Source organism: Chionomys nivalis, chromosome 7 (genome assembly GCF_950005125.1).
Source record: "Chionomys nivalis chromosome 7, mChiNiv1.1, whole genome shotgun sequence".
Taxonomy (NCBI): Eukaryota; Metazoa; Chordata; class Mammalia; order Rodentia; family Cricetidae; genus Chionomys; species Chionomys nivalis.
In genome coordinates this window covers 70,970,742-70,987,183 of record NC_080092.1, presented here as the reverse complement: position 1 = coordinate 70,987,183, position 16,442 = coordinate 70,970,742, and the positions used below count along the sequence as shown (strand labels likewise).

Genomic DNA, 16,442 nt, shown 5'->3' with positions numbered 1-16,442 from the left:
AGTCAATCTTTTCAAATAAGAAAATGCAGGCCCTCACTTTCCTAGAAAGTAAGTATAAACTGGATCTAAGCATAAAAATACGCTAGTGCAGCCTGGACTGCTGTGTTCAGGTCCAAACCGTCTTGTAATGGTTTCGAACTGAAATACTTTCCAAAGGCTTTATACTAACGGTTTTGTTATCAGTTATCATCCCAAGTGGGATAATGGAACTTTTAGGAGGCAGGCCTTCATTGTTTTCCTGCCTCCGCAAGCATCTGTTCACCCTGCCGACTTTCTGCACTACTCTGTAGGACCAGACCACATCTCAATCTAGGACTTGTTTCGGTGCAAGTAACCCAGAAGTGTATCCCCAAAAGTGAAGATGAGAAGGCCTAACAATCTACCCTATGTGTGAGTATTCCTTCCGATTACTAGGGAAATGGAAGAGGGGAGTTTTCTTACCTCCTTAAAATACATACTTATTTTGTATTATATGTATACAAATATACATGTTTAGAAAAGCATGCTTAATGCTTAAAATCTGAAGAAGACAGATGAGTTCAAATGCACATGTATTTCCATTGCACATAGACATAGTATTTATAGAAAAATGCTGACTCATACTGGTTACCACTGCCATGCTGCTCCAAAGGCCATTATGCTAAAGGCCAGTTTGTTACAGTGTGACAGTATTTGAGAATAGCGGGGCCTTTCACAGTAGGGCCCAGTGAGGGAAAGTTAGGTGATTGGGACATGTCCTTGGAAAGGGAACCAGGATTTCCAGCCCCACCTCCAATCCACACACACACACACACTTCCTGACCTTTAGGAGACAGGCCATTTCCTCTGTCGTATACTTGCTGCCATGATTTTCTGTCTGTAGGTCCAGAGGCACTAGAGTCACATAACCAGGGACTTAAATCTCTGAAGTCAAAAAGCAGTATATAACTTTCCTTTTGTGAAACCCAGTATCACGTTGTAGCTCAGGCTGGACTGAAACTCATGACGATTTTCCTGCCTCCTGGTTTTGGATTACAGGCATGCATGGCCATAGCCAGCCCTTTTATTTTGTAAGGTATTTATCTCGGGTGATGTGTCACAGTGATGGGAAATGCAATACTTTGTTGCTATCTTTTCTGCTTTGTAATACACTAAGATGTTTTAACCAAAAAAGTATTATTCAACTTCAAGACCACTGAAGAATGCACAGAACTATTTTAGTAATTTGGACTTTATTATAAAGACCTTGTAAATAAAAGAAAATCCCTCCGTGAAATTAGCCAGACTCCAATGTCTACACATCACAGTGAACCTCGATGCACTTAGAATTGTATTTTGCCAGGGGAAGGAGTTTGAAGAATAAGGTTTCACTGCCTCCAAGTCTTCTTTAATTATGATTTAATTTTCTAAGCACCGATTGTATCGGAATCCAGCCACCATATCAGCCAAGGATGGCTGTAATCCTTCCCTCCCAGTACTCCATCTGGCATCTTCTCTCCAGAAAGGTTTGAGGAGGTGCCTGGGGTTGACAATGCTTCTTTATCTTCTCACCACAGTTTGAGTGATGTCACGTGACCAATGTGAAGAAGGGCCAAAAGGATAATAAATACCATATTCAATCTGACCTGGAAGGATGTTAATTCCTTCTGATTTTGGACTGATTTCCAAGCAAATCCAAAGAAGGGAGAAGTCCAAGTGAATGTCATCCAGATAGCACCTTCCCAGGCATGAGGTGGTCCCTTCCCTTGTCATCCTCAGCTTCTTCCACTGGGAGGAAGAATAAATGAGATGTTATATTGTTCGGAAGCCTCCCACTGTCTCTATCTGTAGCTGGTTTCTTCTCCTCAGACAGCAAACTCAAATCCCCCTGAGCCACAGTCTAATTTACTGTTCTATTGCTGGGAAGAGACACCTTAACTCGGGCATCTTATGGAAGAAAGCATCTCGTTGGGAGCTTGTTTACAATTTCAGATGGCTGGTCCCTTATCAGCATGGTGGGTGTGTGGCAGCAGGCAGGCACTACATCCTGACAAGCAGACAGTGAGAGCTCAGCTGGCAAGGGCTTTTTAACCTCAAAGCCCAACCCTCAGTGATTTCATCTTCTAGTCCTTCCCAAACAGCTCAATTCCCAGGTGACTAAGCATTCAAATAGATGAACCTAGGGGTCATTGTCAATCAAATCTCACAGCTATCTGGAAGCTATGGTGCTATGGCCCATTTGGTTTTCAAAGTACAATGATGGCTGAAGACCCCACCTCCACTTCTGAAGGAAAGGGATTTAGTGGATATTTGAAAGCTCTATCTCAGAACTCTCCCTGTTTCAGAACGAATGAGGCCCTCCCTGCCCCACCTCCCACTGAGCCTTCCCTTGTCAATTCTTTTTTTTTTTTTTTTTTTGGTTTTTCGAGACAAGGTTTCTCTGTGGTTTTGGAGCCTGTCCTGGAACTAGCTCTTGTAGACCAGGCTGGTCTCGAACTCACAGAGATCCGCCTGCCTCTGCCTCCCAAGTGCTGGGATTAAAGGCGTGCGCCACCACTGCCCTGTCAATTCTTGTCTGATTATTGCCTCAGGTGGCACCTCAGAGCCACCTGTGGGGGGGAAGCACCAATGGTTGCCTCTTCACCAGCGGCTGTGGCATGGTCCCTGCTCTCTCAATTCTCATTGCTCTCTCTGTGACACCTTATTAACGTGAACCCCCTCACTCCCCTGCTGGGCTGTAGACTTCTCTCTATCACCCTGTCTGATTCCTCTGTGACCCCTCATAGAGCTTAGAGATGAATCCTGATTAGAAAAACGACCTGGGTCCATGGTGACAGAGAACTGTTTATCTTTATTTCTTTTAGGGCGCAGTCTAGGTTACCAACTGCCAGCTCTTGGGGTTTCCTGGTGCTCCCTGGAGGAATGCAAGCTTCTTACCCAGCGCACACCCTGGTTCTTCCTGCTCTCCCTAGCACCACCTTGACCTGCAGGCAAGGAGTGGTTCTCAGCACAATCCCTAAACAATGGTTCCTCCCAGCTCTTCCTCTCCTCTCCCCGCTAGGCAAACCTATTGTGTGACCGTGACCAGTTTGTTTCTAGGAGAAGCAAATGCCCCTGTAATGGTGGCCACTACAATGAGGTGACTGGGGACACAGTTACAAAATCCAGGTTCTCTCTTAGCTTCCTGAGGGTGATATCCTCAAAAACAATTGCTCACCCAGAATTTTTCTCTACACAGATAGGATGGGTGCTTCCCAAACCACTTCCAGCTTTATAACCCAGAATTAAATGAAATCTCGTGTGAAGATGAAGACCAATAAAATAAGTGAAAAACCTGCTGCTGTGATTGAAGTTTAAGAGAATGTGGTCCACGTTTTCTTTCTAGTTTCTCACCTGTCGCTGCCTCTATAGACCCTGGGAACCTCTGGAACCAAGTAGAAGGGCATTGGATGGACAGCCTCTAAGCAGCTGTCCTAACCAGAGTAACTAATCTCACAGGGTCCCAACAACAGGGAGAGGGGGTAAGGGAAGCCAAGCACCCTGGGAAGGACGGGACATCTACCTGGGGACACAGCTGTCTTTCTGGACACAGGCGATCTGCCACACCCAGACATTCTCAGGGCTGTGGGGTTGTGGAGCATGGACTCTGTTTTCTCACTTCCCAGCACAGTGGAGAAATCAAAGTCAGCATTTCTCTTTTATACTTGATGGCACTCAGGAGGGGTGAGCTGCTTTCCACGCCTCCTCCAACAAAGCCTTAAATTCTACCTGGTTTTGCACCTAGACTAACGGCACATGTATCTACGTCATTCTTCCCTCTCGACATCGCAGACAGCTGACGTGGTGATCTAGCCCAGGGGGAACGGTCAGTGACATGAATGAAGGAATGACCAAGAATATACAGATTCTCGATCTCGCTGTCTTGGCCAGAGAAATATGAATCATTCGTCTTTCCAGTGACTTACCTGGCACTCTCCTGCTTAGCCCCCTATGGCAGCAGGACTTTGTTGAGACACTACCAAGAGCCCACTCAAGCCCACCCAAGTGTCTGTTCTTCATGGAACTTGCTTTGTCCCTTCTGGGTATAAGGAGTTCTTTAGCTTTTCTTTTCTTATCATAGATTCAAGCTATCATTACTTCCTCTTCCTCCTCTTTAAAAATAACACAGCATGAGTCAGGAGAGTCTGCTCAGTGCTGCTCTTGCAGAGGGCCAGGGTTTGGCTCCCAGCATCCACACTTTGGGGCTCACAGTCATCTGTCACTCCAGTGCCAGGGGATTTAACGCCTTTTTCTGACCCCCATAGGCACCAAACACACTTGTGGTATATATACATGCAGGCAAAACACACTCGTGTACTTAAAACAAAATCTAAAAATTAAGATGACAAGCAATGTAACATAGACTTAGCATAATATACTGTAACATCATAAATTAATAAAACATGACATAACCTGTCTAGTCCTGAGCTCTCCTCCTTCCTCCGAGGGCTGCTTACCTGGTGATAAGGACCTCAGGTCGGTGCTTCAACTGCCCTGGGAGTTGTGTAAATTGTTTCTGTGGTGGTTCAGAATGGGGACCTTGTTCCAGTCCTCCTCTAAGACAAGAGAAAAGAGACTGGAGTCGGGAAGGAGACTAAGTCAGAAGGAGAGAAGAGAGCCAAGAGGATGATGGGGGAGTACGAGCAAAGAACAATGATATACATGTATGAAAATGTCATAATGAAACCCATTAACTAAAAGCAGTAATAGAAAAGACAAGCAAGGCAGCAAAGCTGCAGGAGGTGCAGACAATGCAATTCAGAGTTAACTATAAACAACCGGGCATGGGGTTCCCTGCTTTGGATTAGCTATGCATTTTTTTTTTCACTAGCAGTATGGGAGGAGACCCGTAGGGATGGGGGAAAGCCCTGATGAGACTGAACATGTCCCAAACTGAGTTCTTGGCATCACTCCTGTAATCTGCTCCTCCCCATCTCAGAAACTTCACTCTTCATTGCTCCTGTGACAAACGGAAAACCACCCCTGGCCCCTTTCTGTTTTTCACAGCCCATCTGCAGTCTACTGGGACCCCCCTGGTCCTACCTTCGAGACATATTCAGAAGCCGGTCATCCCTCCCACTTATACCAGTTACCACGTTATACCAGTTCCTCTGCCTCAGCTCTAGGGACATCGAGGCCCAGGCTCGATAATTCTTTGTAAAGGGGAGGCAGCTGGACACTCTGAGGTATCATTTATCATATCTACCCACTAGGAACACATACCAGTCTCCCTTCCCTCTAAGCTGTGAGAAGCCAAACCATCCCTAGACATTGCCGGATGTTTCACAAGGGGAAAGAACTGTGTAGTTGGTAACCACTGCTCTAGGCTGAGCATCGTCAGCTTTCCTGCAGCGGTCAACTGTTGACCTCCCTTCAACAGCCCTGACCTCCCCTCTACGGTCTATTCTCGTCCAGCCACCAGCAGAGTTTATCTAATCTGGACACCACATCACTCTTCTGGTCTCCACCCCTCCCCAACACTGTCTTCATTAAAACCCTCTTCTTCAGCAGATTAAAAAGCCTGACTCAATCTGCACCAGCCCCACCCACCTCAATTGCCTCCTTCACTGTATCCTCTTTGTTCTGGGTGTTGCAGCCACCACTGCCTGGTGCTGTTTCCTGAATGCCCAGCACAGTCCGGCTTCAGGACCTTTATGCTTGCTGCTGTTGCTGGGGTTCTGTCAAGGAGGCCATGGTGTAAGGTCTGTGGGATAGTTAACAAGGTGCTTGTTACACAGTACACTCAGAAACGTGAGCTAATGTTGTTTTGTGATTTTCATGTCCAATTCATGAAACATTTTCTCGAATCACCACCAGTTGCTCAGAAATACTTGGTAAGTGATTCCTGGCAGAGGCTGTGAATATGGCTCTAGAGGAGAGATTCTCAAGTGATTTCTGGTTCAGGTATAGAGACCTCAAGAAAATAGAGTGTTCTCTCCCTCTCTCTCTCTCCCTCCCTCCCTCCCTCCTTCCCTCCCTCCCCCCCCTCTCTCTCTGTGTGTTTGTGTGTGTGTGAAGACACTCCCTCCCTCTCTGCCTCCCCCCCACATGCACCTTTTTCCATCTATCTCTTTGATGGAATTCTACACAGGACATTACACTTTGGTCTTGGTCTTTTCTGCTATTAATAAAACCTATAGGCTCTAAGTCTGCTCTCCTCTCTATCCTACAGCGACCTTCTCTTTTACCAGCTCTGTCTCTGAGGTCACAGGGAAGTGCTTAGACAAGTGTCTAGCTCTATTCTGATAAGGCTAGCACATTCCCAGTGAATACAATATATTATCACTCCTACCATCAATATTATATCTAGTATTTCAACTTGCCCATGGAAGTTGGACTTTGTTGAGCCACCTTGAGGCAAAGGATACACAGTCAAAGATGCTCACCAGAATTCCAGGTCCTTCTTCCTCAGACACAGTTACTCTTACACACATGACTAGTGCTAGCCAAAGAATTGTAGACGCAGCAAGAGTCACCTCCAAGCTGGAGTATTTCATTGCTGTTGCATGAGGTCCCTTGAGCTCTACTTTTACTTTGCCAAAGAGACCCTGATAATGGCTGTGCCTTCTGTCCTCAGTCCCCAACCAAAAATAAAGATGAGAGGGCACACCAACCTGTAAGGAACAAGAGATAAGTCATTACTCTTTCAAACCACTAGGGTTTGAGTTTCTTTGTTACTGGGACTGGCCCTGATTCACCCGGATGATAAACCTCAGTCACTTTATATCTGAGAACAAGCTATGGCCTAGCTGGTGTATCACTGAAGCAGGAAGCCATAGCTTACAGGGAATGCAAATGAATCTTCCCGTTGGACTGAGGAAATGGCTGTGTGGACAAGAGTTTTTGCTATATATGCATAACCATAAGTTCCTGAGTTTGGATCCCTATCACATGAAACATCAAGTACTGTAGGGATTGAAAGGAAGGCTTACTGGTTAAGAGCATAACTGCTTTTGCAGAGGACCTAGCTGCGATGCTCCAGCACCTCCATGGCGCTGACAATCATCTGTAGTTCCAGTTCCAGGGAGGTCTGGTGCCCTCTTCTTACCTTTGCAGGTCGTGCATGCACATGGCACACAGACACACATGCAGGCAAAATACCTATACACCAAAAATAAAGACAAATCCATCTTTAAAAAAAGTTTTTAAAGTCATGGGTAGCCAGAAACCTCTGTAAGCCCAACACTTCAGGGATGGTGAGATGGGGGGCAGGAGGATCTCTGGGGCTTGCTGGCTGTTGGCTTAGCTCCAGGTTCAGTGAGAGACCCTACCTCAAGGGGATAAAACTAAGTGACAGTGGCCAGACAGAGGAATGCCCTCTTCTGACCACTGTGTGAGAGTGCAGACTTATACACACACACACACACACACACACACACACACACACACACACACAGAGAGAGAGAGAGAGAGAGAGAGAGAGAGAGAGAGAGAGATTATTCTGGAATCAATGTATCTGAGGGTTTGGTTTGTTGTTTTTGTTTGTCTTGTGCAGGAAGATTTTCACTCTCACTTTGATCCCTGAGGTTCTGTTGACAACCGTACCAGTGCCATTGACAGCTGTACCCGTGCCATCACCTGAACACGTTAGTCCCCTCTCACGGCAATCTATCCATCATCGGGTGTTTTCAAATAACGTACGACAGGAGGGAGAAACAGAATCTCCTGTCTTAACCCTTGCCACCTTATTCAAACACGGTCAACCCATCCAGTACCTTCTCATCTCCAGGCGTTATGGATTGAGCAGCATTGTAATACTTAAAACTCATCTCCCAGGCCCTTGCTGAAAGCAAGTTAAATCCTTAGGTGGTCATCTCTGAGGATTTGGGAAGTCTGTTTGCAAACCTCTGAGGATTTTTGTTTGTTTGATTGGTTGTTTTGGAATCCAGGATTTAAATATCATTTCTTTCTCTGCCCCAGCTGTTTAACATGAGGCTTGGTAATTTTTTGGGGGGGGTGCGGGGGGTCTCACCTGTGGAGACCTAACTCAGATACCATATGTTGCATGGCTGTGGGATATTGACTATGGCAGGAACATCTATGCCTTCTTCAAATGAAAACATCCTCTCTGAAAAGAATTAAATTTCTGTATTGTTCTTCTTTGTATATAAACCTGCGACCCACCCAGAGAATACAGTGATTTCTTACTTCTCTTACTGCTCTGACAAAACACCCAACCAAAGCAGTTTAAGGAAAGAATGGTTTGCTTGGGCTTGAAGGGACACAGTGCATCGTGAAAGGAAAAGGATGGTGGCCGGTGCACGAATGGCTAGTCACAGTGTCCCCAGCCAGGAAGCAAAGATGATGCTGACACTCAAATCTCTCTCTTCCTTTCCCTTTCCTTCTTCATCTCTCTTTTCCCCTCTCTCTTCATTTCTATCCAGTCTGAAATCCCAGTCTAGGGGACAATACAGAACACACTGTGTGTGTGTCTTGCCTCCTCAATTAGACTTCTCTGGAAACACCCTCACAGACACACCCATATGTGTATCTCCTAGGTGATCCCAAATCCAGTCAACAGGACAATAAAGATGAACTATCACAACCACTTTCTCTGCAAGACTTGATCTTAGTTAGAGGCCAACAACTGACCTAGCCTTATATGCGTTTATGCATGTGTGCTTAATTTTTTGATGGATATACAGATTTTCAGACCAGCTACACACCCACACTCTCACACATCCATTGACAGCTCAGCCTAAAACAAGGCTTGCACTACAGGATAAAACAAAGGATAAGAAAGACTTTTGAAAGAGAGAGCAAACATATAAAGAAAAGGGTCTGTGTCTCCTGTCCCCTAGTCTCTCTTAGGATGTCCTCGGTGCATTGTGGTCTTGGAGTTCTTAAGAGACATTTTCAGGTTACTATTATTGGTCTTCATGGTTCACAAGACAAACACAGCAGCATGACATTTCTGTATCACCACCCTCTTGTGACCTTGGGGTAAGTGCCAATCCAGTTTTGCACCTCAGCAGCTTTTGCTTCCCCTCCTTGCTGGCCCTGCCCTGAGCACACCTTGGACTTGAGTTGATAGTTTTAAATGCTTAAATGTTTTAATACACATGACGGCGGTGGTTCTGCTGATATGACTTAGCATGCAGCAAACATTCTTGGGTTGTCCCTCTTCTTCCCAAACAGCTACCTAAGTGGTAGTGAGGCCTGTTTCACCCTGTTTTGTGTAGGCTAGGACAGGGACCAGAACCGGGGAGGACAAGTGTGACAGATACTCTTGGGGGTGATGTGTGAGCACATACGAAAGGGCCTGCCCATTGTGTGGTGTAACTACATGAGCAGGTGGGAAGGAAGTTCTTATCACGCATCTACATCCACAGGAGAGTAGGACCTGGGTATCCTGGATCCTCACCTTCCTCTCATCACCTCTCACTCCTCTGACACAATCTCCCCATGTCATGAGCTCTGGCCTCCTAACTCTAAGAATCAAGCGTGGCTCTTGTGCTCAGTGTCCAGCCATATACACAGCCCTTTTCCCTCCTGTTTGACTGAATCTCAGCGATCCTCCATGACCCTCTCCCACTGACTGTTTGCTTCAACCACTCTCTGCCTATGCACTGAACTCCGGCCACACTGCATTGCCTCTACAGAAGCTCTTAACTGCTCCATGTCTGGTACTCCTTCAGTGATTGCTAAGTGCCTGTCTGTTTCTTTATATTCCTTTTGAGTCCTGAATTTCGTCACGGATGTTTTTTTTTTGTTTGTCTCTTTGTTTGTTTTGTTCCAGTCTTTTGTTTTCCAAAAGCTCTTGTACTTCTACATATAGTAGGCGCTGACTGCTTACTATCTGGGTGGGTAAAGAAATAGCCGCTCCACCACGGTGTCTGCAGACTTCCTTTTATAGAATTCTGTCAAATCAGCAATGCTGATTTCTCATTTCTCGGGTGGTGTTTTCAGTAGCAGAGAAGTTCTTCTGTTCTTATGCTAAGCCGGAGAAGTGTGCAGCTCAGGGAATAATGCAAACACACTGGCTGCGAATGTGCAGGAAGAAGAAGCTGTCATTCAGTTCATCCCACCTCGCCTGGAATAGCAGGAATGGTGTGAGGGACACAGTGGCTCTCTGCCCACCACTCCTATCTTTGGTCTGTATTCTCTTGCTCCCCCAAAGTTCAGGGCCCAGTACATGAACCCTAACGAATCAGCACAGTCCCGAATCCTGTGTTCTAGGAGGGGTTCAGATGTGCACACTGGCCCTAGCCCAGGCCAATGAGTATGAAGATGTTCATTTGTTGCCTCTAGGAAGAAACATTGCAGAAAATGAGGTGTCATGGCTGAAGCCACAGAAAGCTCTGGCGGGTGGAAAAAAAAAACCCTAAGCTGCATTGTTTAGCTGGTCACTCAAACTATCCTGGAAGGCTGTCTTACTACGTACGTATTTCAGTTAGACAGCTGTCTCATCAGAGTTCTCGCTTTTGTTATTTTCTGTTGTTTGCAGCCAATCCCAGTCAGAGTGGGGAATCACTGTTAGCTACCCACAGAATAGCTACAAAAATATTAAGGTCCTCACTAACAGCTCAGAGCAATGCAAGCTAAAGACAGGTGTAAAGGGCACTGTTATGCAAATATTGATCAGTGGGCATCCCTGGGTAATACCCTTTTCCTCAACAGGCAGGACCTGGGAGGTTCTTAAAGATATGAAGACACTTGGGTGTTTTATCCGAGGAGTTCAAAACTTTCCATGCCAGTTATCAGAATACTTTAGACATTCAGACGCACGCTGGGTAGAGCTGGCAACATAGCAGATTCCGTAAATGCAAAGGAAATGATTTACATAAAACCCCAAACCAGGTACCATACACAGGATTAAATTGTTCTGTCTTGTTTGCTTGCTGTTTTGGGTTTTTAATTCTAAAAACAAGATAGTCCCATAAGGTACAAAATTAAAGTTACTCCAGAGCCTGTGTTCCCAGCCTCTCTCTCTTATCTTCTCTCCATCTTTCTGGAGTTAGTGGATTAGCGGAGGGGTGGGTAGGCGTAGGCGTGGGCGCGCATGTAATCTTTTACACAAATGCTAATATCTTATTCATTATTTGTAGCTATTTTTCAAAGTCCAGTCAGATAATAGAGCTAGGAGTCTGTAACCCTGGCTCTCAGGAGGTTGAGGCAGGAGGATTGCCGCTAATTTGAGGCTAGTCTGTGCTCTGCTACAGTGTTAAACTGCCACCAGCCCACTTCCTAAACACGATTAAAGGCACACAATGTATCTTGAGTTTTCTGCTTGGATGTCTACGGAGCTATCTCATAGCCACTGCTCTTTCCCAGCACGCTCCAGCCATTTTTCTTTTTCCCACGAACTGAGCCCGAGGCGCTGTCAGGAACTGAGGTTATTTCACCCCCTCGCCTTGGCAGATGCGCTAGGATCCTTCTAGGGACCTCAAGTCACAAAGTAAATTCCGAGTTACAGATTTCAAAGGGCAATCGAAACTCCTAAAAAAGTCCTCCGCAAACTTCAGATCCACAGTGACCACAGCAGCACCCACGCACCCCGCAGTCTGCACCGGCTCCCCCTGCAGTGCTACCCCAGGATCATACTGGCCTGGCCTGGCCGCCCAGGCACGTGCGATTCCACGTGAGCCTCCCGCCCGGGGCGCAGAAGCCCAGTACGCACGCGCCTCCCGCAGCAGAAAGTAGGTCAGGCTCCTCCTCTCACGTGACCCGCTCCCCTTAGCTACCCTCGGCGCCTCCCCGCCAAGGAGCAGCAGCCTGGGTGCGCTCGGCAACCAACGTGATGGGGGCCGGCCGCGGGCGGGCGCGGGCAGGGGCGGGCCGGCCGAGGGAGGATCTGTGGGTTCTCCTTCCTTCCGAGTGCTTGGTCTGGAGTCGGGCGGGCAGAAGCCGATGCAGCACAAGGTAGATAGAAGCAGAGTTACAATTGAGTGGGGGAGGAAACAGGGCTAAGAGCTCAGACTGAGTCCACTGTCTCTCCACCTTCAAGACATTCTGCAAGCAAAGAGGGAACCTGGGTCACCGTGAAGTGAAAATAATCTCAAGAATCCTTTGCAGTCACAGTGTGTACCTGAGGTAACTCCAACAGTCCCGTCAACAAACCTCCAAAGAAAATGCAAACGAGGTTAATGGTTCCTAGAGTTTTGCAGGAATATCTCAGAATCCCCATTTCTAATCTCCCACCCATCAAACCCAGAAAACACTCAGATCCCCTTCTCTATACGAGGTCTTAGGGAAAGGGGGTGGTAAGCAGAAGGGGTTGTGAACGGGGCTGGGGGTTGAACGTAACTCCAGGACAGCCGAAGTCAAGTTTAGGATTAATTGATTGCTGCTCCCTCTCCATGATTTTGGACTTGTTGCGTGTTCAATGAATGCAATCTAGAGAGGAGATTGGCAAGCCAAATCAATGGGTTACCATGCAGTAGGTTATAAATCTCTTAACAAGAGGTGTACCCAGGAGTTACATAAGCAGGGGAAGAGGGGCGTCCAAGTGCAGGGGTGGGTACCCTGAGTTTTGAAGGCTAAGTGGGAGTGAGCTGGCAGCGATGCTAGGCAGAGGGGGTGGGAAAGTGTTCCAAACAAAAAGAACTACTAATAGCTACATAATATTTCCCCGGGGAGTTTTTACTAGCATCGTCTTAGTTATGCACATGGCTGCGATGTACATTCTTTATGTGTATGTGAGTCTAAGCTGGTCCGTGACAGAATGTCCGTGGCCATGATCTTCTTCTTCTTCTTGCTTTTAGGTAATTCCTAGGAGTTAGATTGCTATGAAAAATACAAATATCGTGTAACTTTTTTTTTTCCAGGACTGAGGATGTAGCCCGAGGCATGCACATACTAGGCATCAGTATACCGCTAAGCCACCTTTTCATCCCTAAGTTTTAATATTTTATAAACACTGTCGAATAGTTTCTTAAGTAGTATCGAGATAGCAAACATTGAGTATTACCGTTAAGTATTAAAAATTAGAATTAATTTTTTGTAAGATATTTATTCAACTGGCGAATTGTCAGTTATTCATTTCAAATCCACCAGAGCTAGCGAGAGCGACACTTAACTTATAAGAACGCCGTAAATCCCAATGCGTGCATTTCTGAGTTCTGTGAGCCATCATTAAGTCTAGTCGGAATTAAGTTCTTAAGTTCGGGAGTTGGAAAAGGTCCAGTCAGTTCATTTGCTCCATACAGGGAATCACAACTGGGGGAGGGGGGCTGGAAAAGGGGGGAAAAGGGGTGCAAGAGGAATGCACTCCTTGCCGTGAATCAAGAGTAACAGACATGACAGATGCCCCCAAGCCAGAACAAGTGACAAGGTGTCATAGTTCTGTTGCTGTGACAATTGGCTTAAAGGGAGAAACTTTTACTTTTGGCTTGTCATCTCAGAAGTGTCAGTGTGTGGTCACTTGGCCTGTGGCAAGAGAGGACCTCAAGGTTAGGGAAGCCAGAGGGGAATACTGATCACCTCACCCTGTTAGGGTTAGGGCTTAAGTTTGGAAAGCGGAAGTAAGAATGCGGTTTCCAAGAGTCCTTAAAGGACACTCACCCAATGCTGTAACTGCTTTCCAGTACTTGCCAATAGCCCCTAGGGCTGTCACCCAAGCCATTAGCATAGGACACCTGAAGACAAGCCAGTGCTGTGTTTAACCCTTTGCTATAAATGTTAAGAAAGCTACAGCAGACCCAAAGGCACCTAGGTAATTTGGCCTTGGCTCCATAGAGAGCCCTCTGTGACAGAGAGGACAATGGCAGTAAAGGAAGAGCATGCCTTCCTGCATCACACCCCATCACCAAGGAAAACCGGAGCAGCTTCAGCCTGTCGTTCACACTACAGCTGTTTTCCTAAGACTCTGGGTCTGGTTTGTCCGTTCTTCATTTACTCTCAGAGGGGATGGGGAAATCTCCCTCCCCTTAGCGGCAGGGCTTGCCATGGACTGAATTAGGATAGCAGGGCAGTGCTAGTGCTCTTTGGTTTTCGCTAGGCTTTTTTTTTCTTTTATTGCTTTCCTTTTCTTTTTTTTTATTGTGACACCGTTGACAGAAAACTCAGCATTTATACCAAATGTTTAATGTTACAGTGCACTATCGGGGCTCGGTGTTCTAAGATAGTTCTCTAGGGATTAGCAACTCGTTTGACTAACACTTCATGTTCCATTTGCAGCTCCTCCTGACCCTCTTTCAACCCCAAGCACCCTCCATCCCATGTCAGATGGCGTACAGTCTTAGATACTTCACGGATGTGGAGCCATGCAGTATTCGTCTTTCTGTGAGTAGCTTATTTCATTGAGCATAATGTCCTCAAGGTTCATCTGCATTGTCTCATATGGAAACATTTCCTTCTTGTTAAAGGTTGTAGTAGGAGCTGTGGGCTGTGTTCCTGACGCCCCAGCTCCTGGTCGCCTGGCTAGCTTATGCCCCAAAATAACAACACACAAACTGTATTCTTTTAAACACTGCTTGGCCCATTATATCTAGCCTCTTCTTGGCTAATTCTCACGTATTAATTTAGCCCATTTCTAATAATATGTGTAGCACCCCAAGGTGCGCTTACCGGGAAGATTCTAGCCTATGCCCATCCTGGGTTGGAGCTTCATCGTGTCTGCCCTGGAGAGCAGAGGCATGGAGTCTAAGCTCACTTCCTCTTCCTCCCAGCATTCTGTTCTGTTTACTCCACCCACCTATGTTCTAACCTATGAGGGTCAAGCAGTTTCTTTATTTTTTTAACCAATGACCTTCCTCCATCACTCCTAGTCATGCTGGAGAGTGAGCCGCTCAAACAGGTACTCGCCCAGAGACGCCTGGGGCCCAGCAGCCAACCTGCGGAGGTTGGTCAGGTGGTTGCGCAGCTCCCACAACAAAAGGTTACAGAGTTCTCCTACTGGCTGTTTATGCCCCTTTTTTCTTCTTCTTTTATCTGTCGGCGGACCATTGAGTTGTTTCCACAGTTCCCGTCTCCCCTCACGCACCATCGCTCTTCCCGTGAGCATTTGGAATGAACGCAGCAACGGCTCTTAGAAAAGGCTGGCACACATTACGTGTTCAGTGACTATCAATTGCTGTTACTGCCACTATCATTTCATCAGCAGTGGCTGGCACAGGCAGAGGCTGTCCTGGACTCACTTTGGTGCTCTTCTTTCTCCTTGAGTGAGGGTGAAGAAGCATGATAGTTTTTTTTTTTTTTAAATGTCATCCTCTTACCCTGGGGGAAGGATAACCTAGCCACTGACCTAATAAACAGAGAAATGGAGAAAGTCACTCCTGGAACAGACGACGCTTGCAGACTTTTCTGTTAGCTCAGCCAAACACATGCTATCTCTTGTTTCCATCTGTAGAATACATTTATTGTTAATTGCCCACAGAAAATTCACCCTGATGCCATCCAGTGCTCTACCTTTAACTGGGGCACTAAATAATAAAACTGGCTTTTTCTGAGCACATACATGAGAGTGAATGAAACCTCATCTCCACACAGATGAATGCACTGTCCAGCGTGCCCGTCTCCTGGAGATTGGTAGAACAGAGTGCTGCGGAGTCACTGAAACTCACCAGATTTACTAGGTCCCTCCTTCCTCAACCACAGAGGAGTAGTGAGGACTGCCGAGAGACACTCTCAGACCAGCCAAACTGTCCAGAAGAGCTACCTAGAAGCAGTTGAGATCATCCAAGTTGCCTGGAAAGGACTCAGACCAATTGAGCTGCCTGCAAAGGCGCTCTCCAGCCGGTAGAGCTGACTGAAGGTAGTCCAGTATCTCCAGGTTCCCAGCTGTTGTCGCCCATGCTGAGGTGATGCGGCTATCCTGAATCACTTCTCTAAGTACCCCTCACCCAGACTCCTGTATGTAACCCCAATAAAATTCACTGGCTCACCAAGTGGACTTTTGTAGTACTCTTACGTTGGTCTGTGATTAGTTCCCTTTCTGGGGTGAGTAGACATCTGGGTCATGTCTCCTCAGGAATAGTGTCACACAATGTGGCAAAGCCTTGAACATCTGCATTTAGTGACACAGTTGAGCCTATAACATCCAGCAAGATATTAAGGATATAATCTGTGTTATTTGATGTCAGACATATGCCTACATCTTAACTATCTCCTCTCAGTTTTATTTAGGCTTTGGAGACTGAGATTGGGCTTAGAAAGGTCTCATCTCAGAATAGATCCAGAATGAAAAACAAACAAACAAACAGCATGCGAAGTTGTGGTCAGCCTAGCACCACCACGAAATGTTTCCTGAGCGAGCAATTCGCGCTGGCGTCAAATGGGAAAGGCGTTCTGGAGGTCGTATCTTTTTTGGTTCCTATGATGCTACAGGACTTGCCTCAGGATGATTTCGTTTGTCCCCTCTCTCTTAACATTTCTTGGCCAGTCTGCTGGTGTTTTATTGAGCAGCGGGACCTCAGTTCTGAGCATGTTAAACAACTGTCTGTGTGTGCTTTCCAAGTCCAGCTAAGCAGCATTCCCAAAAGAAAGAAGAATTCGGTTTGTATTTT

The 16,442-nt window shown here is 46.4% G+C and overlaps 2 long non-coding RNA genes across 2 annotated transcripts; one reads left to right on the top strand and one right to left on the bottom strand.

Annotated features, from left to right (window-relative positions):
- Positions 1–1,249: 1,249 nt before the first annotated feature.
- On the bottom strand, positions 1,250–6,564 carry LOC130878799 (uncharacterized). Its single transcript, XR_009057455.1, has 4 exons — positions 6,384–6,564; positions 5,548–5,701; positions 4,455–4,553; positions 1,250–1,746 (listed from the first exon to the last, which is right to left on the bottom strand). It is a non-coding gene; the product is annotated as an uncharacterized LOC130878799 (long non-coding RNA).
- A 5,270-nt stretch (positions 6,565–11,834) lies between these two features.
- Positions 11,835–15,671, top strand: LOC130876726 (uncharacterized). The gene is made up of 3 exons (XR_009057344.1): positions 11,835–12,030; positions 14,116–14,220; positions 15,427–15,671. It is a non-coding gene; the product is annotated as an uncharacterized LOC130876726 (long non-coding RNA).
- The last annotated feature ends 771 nt before the right edge of the window (positions 15,672–16,442 follow it).